The sequence below is a fragment of the Myotis lucifugus genome, unplaced genomic scaffold (genome assembly GCF_000147115.1).
Source record: "Myotis lucifugus unplaced genomic scaffold, Myoluc2.0 scaffold_156, whole genome shotgun sequence".
NCBI lineage: Eukaryota > Metazoa > Chordata > Mammalia > Chiroptera > Vespertilionidae > Myotis > Myotis lucifugus.
This window is the reverse complement of record NW_005871204.1, coordinates 2,733,171-2,747,043: the sequence shown is the minus strand read 5'-3', so window position 1 is coordinate 2,747,043 and position 13,873 is coordinate 2,733,171. Positions and strand designations below refer to the sequence as shown.

The following is a 13,873-nucleotide window of genomic DNA, read 5'->3' as shown; positions in this document are numbered from 1 at the left end:
TTCTTTCAATAAAGAGAATTAAGTTTTCTTTTAATTGAGCAAAGTTTTCTTCAATTATATTTTAAAATATTTGTTTTGTAGTATTATTTTGTTTTTTTCCCTTGGGGGCACCAATTATAATTTTTTAAAAACAATCTCCTTTGCCTATTTTCTATATTTTGTTATTTTGTTTCTAATCTCTCTTATTTGATTTTTCATTTTATTTTGCTTGTTTTTCTCATTATTAATTACTATCTTTTTGTTGTTTTATTTTTTTAATCTTTATTGTTGAGAGTATTACAGATGTCCTTAATTACTATCTTTTAAGTTTCCTTCTCACTTTCCTTTGAATTTTGTATTCATTTCTGTGACGGCTTTGTGTTTTCTACTGCTTCTCTTCTGAGTTCTTCTATTTCTCATTTCACCACCTCCTGTTATTTCACTATATCTTCCTTGAAATACTGCATTTATGCTTTATGATTTTCTTTTTATAGAGGTGATTGCCGCATTCCCCCTGACCCCCAATTCAGGAGAATATATTTTTTAAAAAATGTATTTGCCATAGCAACATTTCACTGGTAAAGTGTCCTTTATATCTTAAGTTTTGCCAACATTTCTGTTACAGATCTTTATATTGGTGCTGTGCTACTCCCTTTCTTAAATCTCACCACTGAATGAAGTGTTTTACTGGCCCTGCTATTTGCAGGAGTTGCTAGCACAGTGGGAAGGAGCTGGTTTTCACTGAGCACAGGTCTGTGCCTCGCATGCACAGATTGCTTCTTGCAAATATGGGCTATTTGTGTAACTCTTTGTGTGGCCTCAATTGCACTGTCTTTTTGAATCCAGCTGGGTGCAGGGTCTTTTGTTGCCAGCATGGTTTGCTTGCCCCAGTTTTTACACCCCCTTTTGCAAACAAAGGATAACGTTTCTGTAACTCAGAGTGTGTTCCTTACCTTTAGGAGTTAGACTTTCGCTTAGCAAGGTCTAAGCTGGGCCTTCTTGCTGTTGAGTTCGTCTCTGCTTCTTCTCTCTCCTTTCTCCCACACAATTTGTCTTCAATCTGAGCTGCTTTTGGCAACCTTTGTACATGTTTTAGGATCTGAGCAGTATACTTCTGTCCTAGTTTACCAAAAAAAAGGGGGGGGGGAGGTTTGTGGATTTGGGGGAATGGAAATGTAGGTTGTGTTTTTATCCTTGTAGCTCTTAAATAATTTTTAAATACAAAGAGAAAATACTAATATAGCTAGTCATGTTCACACTAGAAGCCGTCTCTAAGTCTTTAGAATAGTGATGTCTACATTTCATAGATAATTGGAAACTCATATGTGTGTGGCCTGAATTCTCTCTCCTAGTGATATTCAAAACTATGAATTTCTTTAGGATAATATATAAAGAGTTCTTCAAAATTATTTAGTCAACTATTAATAAAAATGCACATATAGCCTACCAAACCTAGGGATTCCTCCTTTCTTTTGGTTAAGCCTTATGTGAAGCCTCATAATTACAATATACTAGAAATGGCAAGACCCTAAGAGACAGACTAATTAAGAGTTTACATTGTTCATTTACTCCTTATAAAATATCATGCTAAGCAATTTTTAGATATTTCCCACACTACTTCCAGTTCTTTGCCTCAAGGTCAGACTCTACATTATCTGAATCATCTGGGCCTTGAGCTGGCATTGCCGGCATTGAATTGGGGACAGATACCCATTCCTTGCAGCCAAAGTGTCTGCCTATGTGGCAGGATTTATTGCACATGGGGATGATGTCAGAGTATTTCTGATCCTGAAAGATACCTATCTAAAGCAAAAACTCATTGATTAATTTTGATTATGTCAATGACAATACGGTTACGTATTTGAGCAATTCTTGAGACATCTGGACTGCATTCAAGCAGTTTATAGCTGAATTTTTGCTCCAAATTTTTGTTATTGACTTGCTATCAGCTTGGATTTCAGCAGTTTCATGAAAGAGAGGCATGTAGACAGAAATTTAGGGCAATTTTGCGATTAATATGCCACTTCTCAAATTCTAGTTAGATTGTGTCTTTTTCAATAGCATAATTTTCTTTCAGGTCTGTGAAAGGAAATTCCTCTTTAACCACGCTGCACAGATAGGAGAGATACTTGGTAACTCAAACACATCTTGAGGTTTGCACACCAAAAACAGCTGCAGAAACTTAAAGTATATTTCATATTCATCAAAATATGTCGTCCAAAATTTGGACTTTATTTTTACCAAAGCAGTACAGCAACTCCTCAAAACCTTTAATTACATGAAGCTTAGAAAAGTTGCCATGAGCCCACTTCATTTGCCTGACTTGAGTCTGAGATCTTCACTTCCTGAAATAAAAGGTCTTCTTTTCCCCTGGGATTTCAAGCTCAGTATATTCAGATGTTTCATCAGACCAGCAAGAAAGGACAATCTCTTGGACCACTGTATGTTAAGTTGGGTCTCTGAGAGCCTTTTCATCCCCAAAGTCCTTGACCTCAAACCATCTCTTACAAACAAGCAAACAAACAATCTCTTAAACAAGTGCCCATAATCTAGACTTCTGATTACATTAAAAGAAACCCAGATTGAACACACTGCTTTGTCTTTGTCCAATCTGGTGATGGTCAAGGGCACAGGCTCAGAAAATGTTGACAACCACAGTAACTTCCATTCTTACACCAGGAAAAAAATCTTTCTTACACAGCTCAAATCACAGACTGGCCTGATGCAAGGAGCATCCAACTTCTCTTTTGTCTTTAATTAGTATTGAAGTATTTCCCGCTTTTTAATTGCAGTACCCCACCTATGGTAAACATATGCATGTATACCTAACTTCTCAAATTCCTTACAAGCAGAGATACCCCTTGAAACGTTTCTAGCTAGTCAAGGCCACTTAGGTGGATACTGCTGCTTTATAGCATTTCATTCCACACATTTGACACATGGGCTTATATCTTAAATTTAAAATAAAATAAATATTACTAGTAAGTTATGTTTTTGTTATTATGCTTTTAGTTTATATTGCTCATTTAACTTTTTTCACTATACAGCCTGGATATTCTTTTTAAAAAAATATGTTTTTATTGATTTCAGAGAGAGGAAGGGAGAGGGAGAGAGTTAGAAACATCAACCATGAGAGAGAATCACCGGCTGCCTCCTGCACGCTCCCGGGCATGTGCCCTGACTGGTTCATGGGTCGACACTCAACCACTGAGGCACACTGGTGGAAGCCTGGATCTTCTTTATGTGTGCATGTTTTATTTATTTTTTAACATGAAAGACATGCATTTTTATTCCAGTGGATATCTTTCTAACATTATGACTATTTTTTAAACATTATTTAAAGCAGTGAGCAGTATATTTCCCGTTCCTTCCCTCCTTATTCTCTAAAAATATCATTTTCTATAATACTTACTTCTTTTCTTTCTCAGCTTCTATTGGTTGTTTCATTATTATATTGCCAGGATTTTATAACATTTATCCTCTGTTCTATGACCACAATGCTTACATTTGTCTTAGCCTTAATTTTACAGATAAGTGGAATCAATGATCACAGTAAATATTTTTTTTCTAAGTTTCTTGGTTGGTTGGGTGAAATTCATCCTCAACTAATGTCCTATAACAGGTACATGAAACCCCATTCTTGCACATTAAAAAATGTTGTCTATCACATTTGTACTTTAACAGGTTTCTCTGGTATAAAATTTTTAGGTATAAATTTTTTGGGTCAGAAATTTTGATATTTTTCCCCTACAGATATCTTGATCATTTTAATCTAGAGAATACCCAAAAGATTTCTATTTTCTTTGAAAAGTCAGTAGCTTTACTAGAATAGGTCTTAGTTTGATTATTCTGTGCCAGTTTTGTTTTCCTTTGAGATATTATGTGTCCTTTCTATCTATAGATTTAGATATTTTATTTCTGGAAAATCTCTCAAAATATATATGTAAGCTCTACCCTTCCTCTCACCCCCCCTCCCAATATATAGATTCTTTTCTTGGTTATCTGTCTTGATTGTGCATATATTGGATTTCTTTTGTTTCTCATTTACATAATTTTCTCTCATCCTTTTAAACAGTTTGTTCATTTTTATTTCGTTTTACATGTTTTTCTTGAGTATTCCATAACGCTTTAAAAATATTTTTTGTTCTTAGTTTTTTTCTTAACAATGGTTTTATTCTCTTTATGGTATTTCCAAATCTGTCTTGATTTTTAAAATAGTTTTTCCCCTTCCACTTCTCTTAATTCATGTTTGAGCTCCTTTTGTAGTTTTGCTTCATTTAAAAAAAATTCAAATGAATACAAGTAACACAGCCTGGGCTCCTCGCAGGCCCCCCATGGCCAGGTCTCCGCCCCCCCCCCTCCCCCCCGTGCTGCCAGGCTGCTGTGGCTTCCATGACCCGGGCACAGCACCGGCCCTGCCTCGCCTGAGCTCAATCCCTGTTGGCTGCGACGTTGCCCCATTTTGCTTCCATTAAACATGCCTGTGTATTTCCAGAAAAAAAAAAAAAAACATAAAGAAAAGGGAAGTTAAAAAAGGAAAAAGAAAAAGAAAGTTGAGTTAATCATACTTATCAGTGCATGCCACATTATCATGCCAGGTCAGTTTTATTTATTTTTTCCTTTCTATTCTTCCTCTCCCCTTATAGGCAATCATTCAAATGTGTTAAATATGTATCTTTTTTTGTTTGTTTTATAAAATGTTACTTTTTAAAATCCTCAACCAAGGATATGTTTTGATTTTAGAGAGAGAGGAAGGGAGGGAGGGAGGGAGGGAGGGAAGGAGAGAGAGAGAGAGAGAGAACATGGATCTAAGAGAGAAACATGGATCACTTGTCTCTCGTATGCACCCCAAACAAGGATCAAACCCGAAACCTGAGTATGTGTCTTGACCGGGAATCGAACCTGCAACCCTTTGGTGTACGGGATGACATTCCAACCAACTGAGCCACCTGGTTAGGGCTAAAATGTGTATTTTTTAATGTATACACTTTTTAATGTTATTTATTGATCATATATCTAATTTTTTCCTCACTCAGCACTACGTTTAAGATCCATCCACACTGCTCTGTGGCCCTCTAATCAGTCACTTCTCACTGTGCAGAATCCTCCATGATGTGCATCTACCACTTTTTACCTACGCACTCTCTAGGTGGTAGATACCCAGAGTGCTTCCAACTTCCAATAACCACAAATAACCCTACCGTCTTAGTCCCTTCAGGCTGCTATAACAAAGCACCACATATGGGTAGCTTATAAACAACAAAAATTTATGCCTCACAGTTCTGGAGGCCGGAAGTCCAAGGTCAGGGTGTCAACATAGTTGGGTTCTGATGATAATGCTCTTCCAGGTGCACTCTTAACTTTTAATAGTTTTTATTAATTTCAGAGAGGAATGGAGAGGGAGAGAGAGACAGAATCATCAATGATAAGAATCATTAATTCATTGCCTCCAGCATGCCCCACACTAGGGATCAAGCTTACAACCTGGGCATGTGCCCTGACCAGGAATCAAACCATGACCTCTTGGTTCATAGGTTGATGCTCAACCACTGAGCCATACCAGCCGGCCAACACCCTTACCTTTTAAAGTTTATGGCTATATGTATAGTTAAAGATTTCTTTTTTTTTAATGGCAACAATTTGTTGATGAGAATTCAATTTGCCACTTTTTCCTCTTCCCTCCTTCCTTTTATCTTATCTTTGTATGCTGGTTCCTTTTTGATTGATTACCCATCTTTGAAGGAGGAGAGATTTTCAAAGATATCCTATTTGCTGAAGGTTTGTGCTGAGGAGGGGCCTGGACCTTGCTCCAGCCTAACAGGAATTCCCCTCATGACTCAAAGGCTGTGTGGATGAGTTCCTCCAGCTTCTATTGCTAAGACTGACTGGCTGTTGCAGGGCTGCCCACATTGCAGTCTATTAGAGCCATGTTTTCCATGAGCTTCTGCACAAATGGCTTGGTTAACATTCCTCTTTCAACTCTCTTTTATAATAAACTAGAGGCCCAGTGCATGAAATTCATGCACAGCTAGGGTCCCTAGCGGCTGCGGGCTGCCAGCCAGGGCCTCTCTTCCCCAGCTGCCAGCTGGGACCTTCCTTCATTCTGCGCCACCCCCTGGTGGTCAGCACACATCATAGCGAGCGATCAAACTCCCGAGGGGACACTTTGCACATTAGGCTTTTATATATATAGAAATTATAATAGATCAGGTTGCCTCCTCTTTTATAATAAATCAGGTTGAGGGGAGGCATTGCTGCCAATCCAGTACTTGAGTCCCTTGTTTCAAATGAATAATTGTTGATTTTGCCCCTAAGGTAAGTCACTAATTATGTCAAGTGTGCTCTGTTCCATGTTTTCTGAGTTCTGTAGCTACCAACATCTTTTATCAGAGTCTCCCTGCTCTTCACTGTACTTTGGGATATACTTTAGTTCAGGGTTTTAGCTGTCTTTTGTTTTCAGTGAAAATGGATTTTTGTTTGTCATTATCCTTACTGCAAGGTAATTTATGACAGGAGGTAGAGTAGAGGATGCTGCATTTATTTTACCATTTTAATTCTGAAAGTTTCTCTGGAGTATATTTTAAAAAATCAGTTTTATGTATATATTATGGTATCCCATCTAGATTGTAACTTGGGGACTTTTTCTGAATCCTTTTACTTTCCTTATATTCTTTACTATTGATTCTTAAAGTTTAGTATCATAAGAATTGCTTCCAGCCCTGGACAGTGTGCTAAATGGTTAGAGCATTGGCCTGTGCACTAAATGTTCATGGGTTTGATTCCAGATCAAGGGCACCTACCTGGGTTGCAGGTTTGATCCCTTGCCCTGGTCCGGGTGAGTGTGGGAGGTAAGCAATCCATGTGAGTCACATAGATATCTCTCTCTCTCTCTCTCTCTCTCTCTCTCCCTCCCTCCCCCCTCTCCCTCCCTACCACTCCCTAAAAATCAATGGGAAAAATATCCTCCAATGAAGATTAACAAAAATTTTTTTAAAAAGAATTGCTTCTAATGTTTTTAAAATATTTTAGTAATTAGCCCTAATCATCTCAGGTGATTCTGATGCTTCGGTTCACCAACTGCACCTTTTAGATAGCTACTCAGTAACACTAATTGATGGATTTACAAGGGCATTGGTATTTGGGTGAGAACTCTTGGTATCTGTAATAGAATACATGCTGTTTTTATACATAACATATGCAGCAATAGAGAAGGTAGTGAGGCAGGGATTTTTTTTGCGAGGAACATTTTTGTTTCTTAACTCAGAAATATTCTGTGATCTATTCAACTGAGTGGCTTTTAGCACACTGTGAATACACAATAAATGTTTATAAATGGCAACATTAAAATAGGGCAAAGTTTAATAGACAAAAAGTCCCAGACTCCCCAAAAGTGACTCAAGAAACACAAGTTATCTATATGTTTATCTTTCTATATCTATATGTTTATCGGACTAACCAGGCAAGTTCTCCCTTAGGGCCAATTTAACTCTAAGGTGGATTATGTGTTAATTTGTGAAGGTGTTAGTTACAATATAATGTAACATCCCCCTTTTCCATCTCAGCATTCTTTGTGGCAGACTGCTAGAGATTACATTTCCCAGCCCCCGCTATGGCCATGTCTGGCCATGTCGCCAAGTTCTGAGTGATGAGTCCGGCTTTATTTTTCTTCATAGTCACTTACCATTACATTACCTATCTATTCCTATGTTCACTGTCTCCTCCACTAGGATGTAAGAGCCAAAAGATGGGGACACTGTCTTATTTTCTGTCATATTCCCAGCATTTGTCATGTACGTGTAAATAAGGGGGTACACGCATAAAGGAATAATTGCAAAGATACAGGAATTATTAGGTATTACAGGACATGTGAGTCCCAGTATTTCTGTAATGAGAATGAGTAATAGGCATCATCAGGGGGAGTTTAGGCTGATTTGGGTTACCAGTTGAGCTTGCATGACTACCCTCTCTGTGCACTCTTAGCATTCATATTTTCAAAGAGAGGGAAACTTTCTGGGTTGATTCCAGTCGATGGAATGGAGGATCCTTGTTGTGGAGAGCTTCATGCCACTTCAAAAGGTTGGCCTTTCTCATATCCAAACTAACTATACAGCTAGTTTTTGGCTCAAGTATCTATCTAGGTCCAGTTATCAGTGGTCAACACAGCATTGTTGGTTTCACTTAAAATACAGTGGCAGCCCTAACCGGTTTGGCTCAGTGGAGAGAGTGTCGGCCTGCGGCCTGCGGACTGAAGGGTCCCAGGTTTGATTCCGGTCAAGGGTGTGTACCTTGGTTGCGGGCACATCCCCAGTGGCGGGTGTGCAGGAGGCAGCTGATCAATGTTTCTCTCTCATCGATGTTTCTGACTCTGTCCCTCTCCCTTCCTCTCTGTAAAAAAATCAATAAAATATATATACAAAAAATACAGTGGCATGAGTCATAGCAACATTGTGCAGAAAGACCATCTATCTATCCTCACAAAACTATGGTGAATATTGCTGGCACTCCCATGCTTTCAAAAGTGAATATTGTCCTTTTCACTGCATAGGGAGTTGTATTTGTATTATATGTGTTTCAAATGTACTTGAAAACATTTTTAGATGTCCTGATTTGAAGTGTCAGAAGGATACAATGGACATATATAGACTAGTATTCCAAAGACCTGGGTTCAAGAACACCACATAGCAGCTCTGTGACTCTGGATAAATCATTTCATCTTTCTGGGTCTCAGTTTCCTCATTTGTGGAAAGAGGTGGTGAGGTAAGATGACGTAAAGGTCTCCTCCAGGTCCAATATTTTATGACTCAGTAATTACTTTCAGAGCTTTCACAGATAATTTGTGACCATTCCCAATCATACCAAACATCCTCTTTTTGAATGCAGATTTGACTTTTTGGAACAGATAAAATTTATCAGTGCCATGCCTATTAATACCATGTATGACAAAGGTAGATGATATTGTTTTTAAATCATGGAAAGGTCATGCCTTCTTTGCCTTTATTTCTGAATATTCATTTCCAAGCAGCAGAAACCCAACACAAACTGCCTTACGCGAAGAGAAAATTACTGGCTCATATATTAAGAAGTTCAGGTTCTTCAGCTTCAGTCACAGCTTGATCCCGGAAGTCAAATGATATTACTAGGACTCACATTTGGTTTTCTTATCTCTCAGATCTGCCTTCTGCTGTTAGTTCCATTCTCAACCACGTTTCCATTGGCTGGCAGTGGATGAAATGGCTGAGAATGTTGGTCCTGCTTGAGTCACTTGCTTGTTAGGAAACGATAATGACCAGGAGAATTCCTGAATTGGTTATACCTGAGTCACATGCTCGCCCTTCAAGTCGGGAAAATTCAGTTCTACTTGAATCACAGGAACTGAACATGGCAAAAAGGCACTACCCCAAATAACGTCCTTGTGCCGATCCCAAAAAGGTATAATGGATGCTGAACATGAAGAGAGGGGGAGGGAGGGAGAGAGGGGTGGAGGAAGGGAGAGAGGGAGAGAGGCAAAGGATGGAGAGAGAAGGAGAGAGAGAGAGAGAGAGAGAGAGAGAGAGAGAGAGAGAGAGAGAGAGAAGAGAGAGAGAGAGAGAAGAGAGAGAGAGAGAGAGAGAGAGAGAGAGAGAGAGAATGAATATCACTTGTTGCATTAGACCAGTGGTCGGCAAACTGCAGCTCGCGAGCCACATGCGGCTCTTTGGCCCCTTGAGTGTGGCTCTTCCTAAGCCTTAGGAGGACCCTAATTAAGTTAATAACAATGTACCTACTTATATAGTTTAAGTTTAAAAAATTTGGCTCTCAAAAGAAATTGCAATCGTTGTACTGTTGATATTTGGCTCTGTTGACTAATGAGTTTGCCAACCACTGGTCTATGATTAGACAAATTCGTCCCTTAAAATGTTTCTCCTTTCCTGTTTTTATTGCAGTATAGGCACTCTCTGTCTCATGGTAGTTTCCTATTGAATGTCTTTGCCTCTAGTCATTCCCACTCAAGTACATTCTAGGTCAGGGGTGGGCAAACTTTTTGACTCGAGGGCCACAATGGGTTCTTAAACTGGACCGGAGGGCCGGAACAAAAGCATGGATGGAGTGTTTGTGTGAACTAATATAAATTCAAAGTAAACATCATTACATAAAAGGGTACGGTCTTTTTTTTTTTTTTTTTTTAGTTTTATTCATTTCAAACGGCCGGATCCGGCCCGCGGGCCGTAGTTTGCCCACGGCTGCTAGGTACTGCCACCACATTACTCTTTCTAAAGCATTGTTTTCATAATTTCACTCTCCAGCTCAAAATCTTACAGGAACCCTCTTCGGACTACCTGTCTGGCATTTATGATCTTCTCCAATCTGAGTCCCACATATTTTCCTACCTTATCTGTCTACCTGCACTCGTTCCATGTGCTAACCAATCTGCATTGCTCACCATCACTGAACACACTGTATGATTTCCTTACAATACATTTACTCTATTTGCATATTCTACCCCATCACCATTTCTCTCATCCGAAGTCAGAGCTCAGATGATAAGCCGGAGACTGCTAATTGTCTCCAGTATTTGTTCTCCCCTTCTCCTTTAACATTAGAACCACTGATTTTCTGCTGGGGACATGGCCACTTAATAGAGACTACATATGTCAACATCACTTACAGTTAACTTCTGACCAACAAGGTGTAAGTGTAGTGATGCATACAACTTCTGCAAGTGTTCTTAAATAGAGGCGTGTGTTCTTTTCTGCCCCCAACCCCTTTCTACTATCTGGAAATAAGGATGTGAGGGCTGGAGCCTGAGCAGCCAGCATGGACTATAAGGTAGAAACTACATGTTCAGTATGGTGGAGACACATGATAGAAAGAGTCTGTGTCTGTACCATACCAACCCCGGACCTCTTACACTTACATGAAAGGAATACATTTTATTTTAAGCTACTGTTATTTTGAGTTCTTAATTGCTACAAAAACCAATCTCTCCCTGAAAATATATTATTTTCCATTCAAAATCTAAGCAAAGTGGGAGGAATTATTTTAAGGGTATAAGGATTTCTCATAGAATCTATGGGCAGTGATAAAGGAAGCCTCAGAAATAAACTAGAACTGAAACACCGTGGGGAAGCCAGGAAGTCCTCCCATTTTCTCCTTTCTCCTTCTCTTTCCTCCTTCTGCAGATTATTTATGTACCGGCATAGAGAAGCAATAAATAAATGTGTTTAATGGATGGTAACTCGTGTGTCTGCGAAATAAACTGGATCTGAAGCCAGTTTTCAAAACATTTCCTTATATGTATGTGGTTTGTTAACGTGACTCTTTTGAAGGAAACCATGCTTTTTTAGAGTCTGAGCTCCTCTCAGCCCTCAGATCTCTTCAGCTGTTTATTCCAACTTCAGAAAAAGGGCCTGAACTGCAGTGTTGTCCACAACTGACCCAATGAAAGACACTTTAGAGACGGCCATGCTTTTGTACAGGAGTTGCAAAGGCAACATTTTATGGGAATGTGAGCAGTGAGCACTGGCCCACAAGTTACTATTTTGCTAGACAAGGAAATGACAGATTGCTCTTGGTACCTTTTTTTCTGTAACCAGCTTTAAAAAACAAACAAACACCTTTGCATTGCTAGTATTTACTGTTGGGGTTCCTGGTTACCTGGTTTGGGCCCTTGAGGGCTTCTTATGTTTTTGATATGTTTGATAAGATGTTTTACATATTTTATCGAGCATTTTGAGTTGCTTTTGGTGGGAGAACCGAACAATCTCTAGACTGCCATACTGCTGGACATGGAGTCCTGTGTGCTTTCTAAAGGGTTTTAACTGAGTGTCTAACATTCTTATAATGTGCCCCGGTCTCTGCTTCGAGGACACTTAAGTGTTCTTATAGGTAACTACTCATATCGCTCTTCACATTCTCAAACTATGCTAGCAGGTTAAATATGTGAAAGGAAACACCACTACATATATTCCAAAGAGCCTTATGGATGGCTTGAAAATAAACCAATGTAGGACTTAGGTATACGGCTATTGCTTACTATTTCCCATAGATACACAACATCTCAGATCTTATGCAGAGTATATCATAGGGCCTGTCCTCTAAACATTTATATACCAAGACAGTACATCCCCATGTATTTCCTTCATTCATTCTGCATTTATTGAGCTAGTCCTTGTGCCAGTTCTCAAGAAGCTCATAGTAATTGGGAAAATAGACAAAACTACAATTAGCATTCTATGGGATAAGTGCTAAAAAGCGGTAAGGTGGTATGGGAACACAGTTAGGGGCACCTACCTCTTACGGGTGTGTGGGTAGGACAGGGCTGGGTGACAAGCCACGTGGAAGGGTTGACAACGGAATTGATACCTGGGTTGCATAATAAAGGATAAGCAGGAATTAGGTAGGTAAGGAAGAGGTGGAGGTTCAGGATGTAACAAGGAAAAGGAGCAGCATACGCAAAAGCAAGATGTTTGAGAGTGTGGCAAGATTGGGGAACCCGAGTAGTTTGCTGCATGTTGAGTTTATTGATTCCACTTAGTTGTTATTGACATATTTGTCTCCTGCACTGTGTTTGATTCTTTGTGCTAGAGATTGTAATGGTGTCTCTGTTCCCATGTCCAACAGTAGGCACATAGATGGAGCACAACAAATGTTTGAATGACCTGACATGAATGACATAATATAAGAAAGGATAATTAGGAGTCCATTAATAAGGAAGGTCATATTTAGTGGCAGTGAATATGAGATGAGATAGATTTAAAAATTATTTGGAAATTAAAATGGCTAGGACTTGATCTATTGGAGTTGTGGTATAAAAAAGTAAATAATGACTTTCTAAGTTTCTATTTGGATTATAGGTGGATGATAATAGTAATAATGTTAAAACTAATATTCATTAGGCATGTGTCACGCAGTACACTGTGTTTTACATTATTAAACCATAACCTCTCAACAGCTCAGTGAGGTAGGCTCTCTTCACCACCCCCCTTTCCTGATGAGAACATGGGGGCCATTAGAGATCACCTTGCCCAAGGTCACACAGCCAGGGGTGGCAAATTCCAATCCAGCAATTCCGATTCCTACGGACATGCACATGCCCTAGTCTTCACTGACTCTGAAAGACGTGATCACTATGCAGAATGACGGTCCTGTTCCAGATGTGTATCCCATAAATCGCGGGGATCCCCGTATCCCTTTTACTAAACATAAAAACGCATAGGGTGACTGCCTCCTTTTTATCGGATTTTGGGAGCTTCGTTCTGTAGCTCCACTTTTCCTCTTTAAAGGACCTAAAGTGGGGTGCAAGTTGGATGACAGTTGACACGAAAGATGAGAGACGGCAGGTACAGAAACGACATTCTGGAATGCTCTAGCCGCTGCTGGAATGATGGGATCTGGGTTCTATGGGACGCTCCTTCCTGCCCTCCCCCAACACACACACACACACACACACACACACGCGGTGAGGCGTGACGCCAGGTCTCAGGTTGAACAGTCCTCAACTCACATCCACGGTTCACCTCCCGACTCCTGTGAGCCCATCACACCCGCAGTGAACCCGAGACCGCCCGCCCGGCCCAAGGAAACACTGCCCAGGGCCGGCTCGCTCGGTTCCCAGGGAACCCGCCCGCGGAGGCACCTGGAGGGCCCCCCCCGCAACCCGCGCCCCGGCACCTGCGCAGAGCCCCGCCTGGAGCCAGGGGCCCGGGAGCGCGTGGGGCCCCCGGCCCCGCCTCTACTCCGACCTTAGCTCCTGATTGAGTCAAGGTTCCGCTAAAGTTCCTAAACCCTATTTGCCGCCCGCTGTACCTTTTAGCGAGAGGGATTGAACAACTTGCTTCTGTAGACAGCGTTGTTACCTCTTCTGGAGTATGGAACCGTTGGCGTATTCAATTCATAGATACATTTTATATCAAGA

At 40.1% G+C, this 13,873-nt stretch overlaps 1 long non-coding RNA gene across 1 annotated transcript; it reads right to left on the bottom strand.

The window, feature by feature from the left end:
* Nucleotides 1-1,022: 1,022 nt before the first annotated feature.
* Nucleotides 1,023-13,108, bottom strand: LOC106698272. Its single transcript, XR_002830879.1, has 3 exons — nt 12,979-13,108; nt 12,250-12,321; nt 1,023-1,098 (listed from the first exon to the last, which is right to left on the bottom strand). It is a non-coding gene; the product is annotated as an uncharacterized LOC106698272 (long non-coding RNA).
* Between the last annotated feature and the right edge of the window lie 765 nt (nt 13,109-13,873).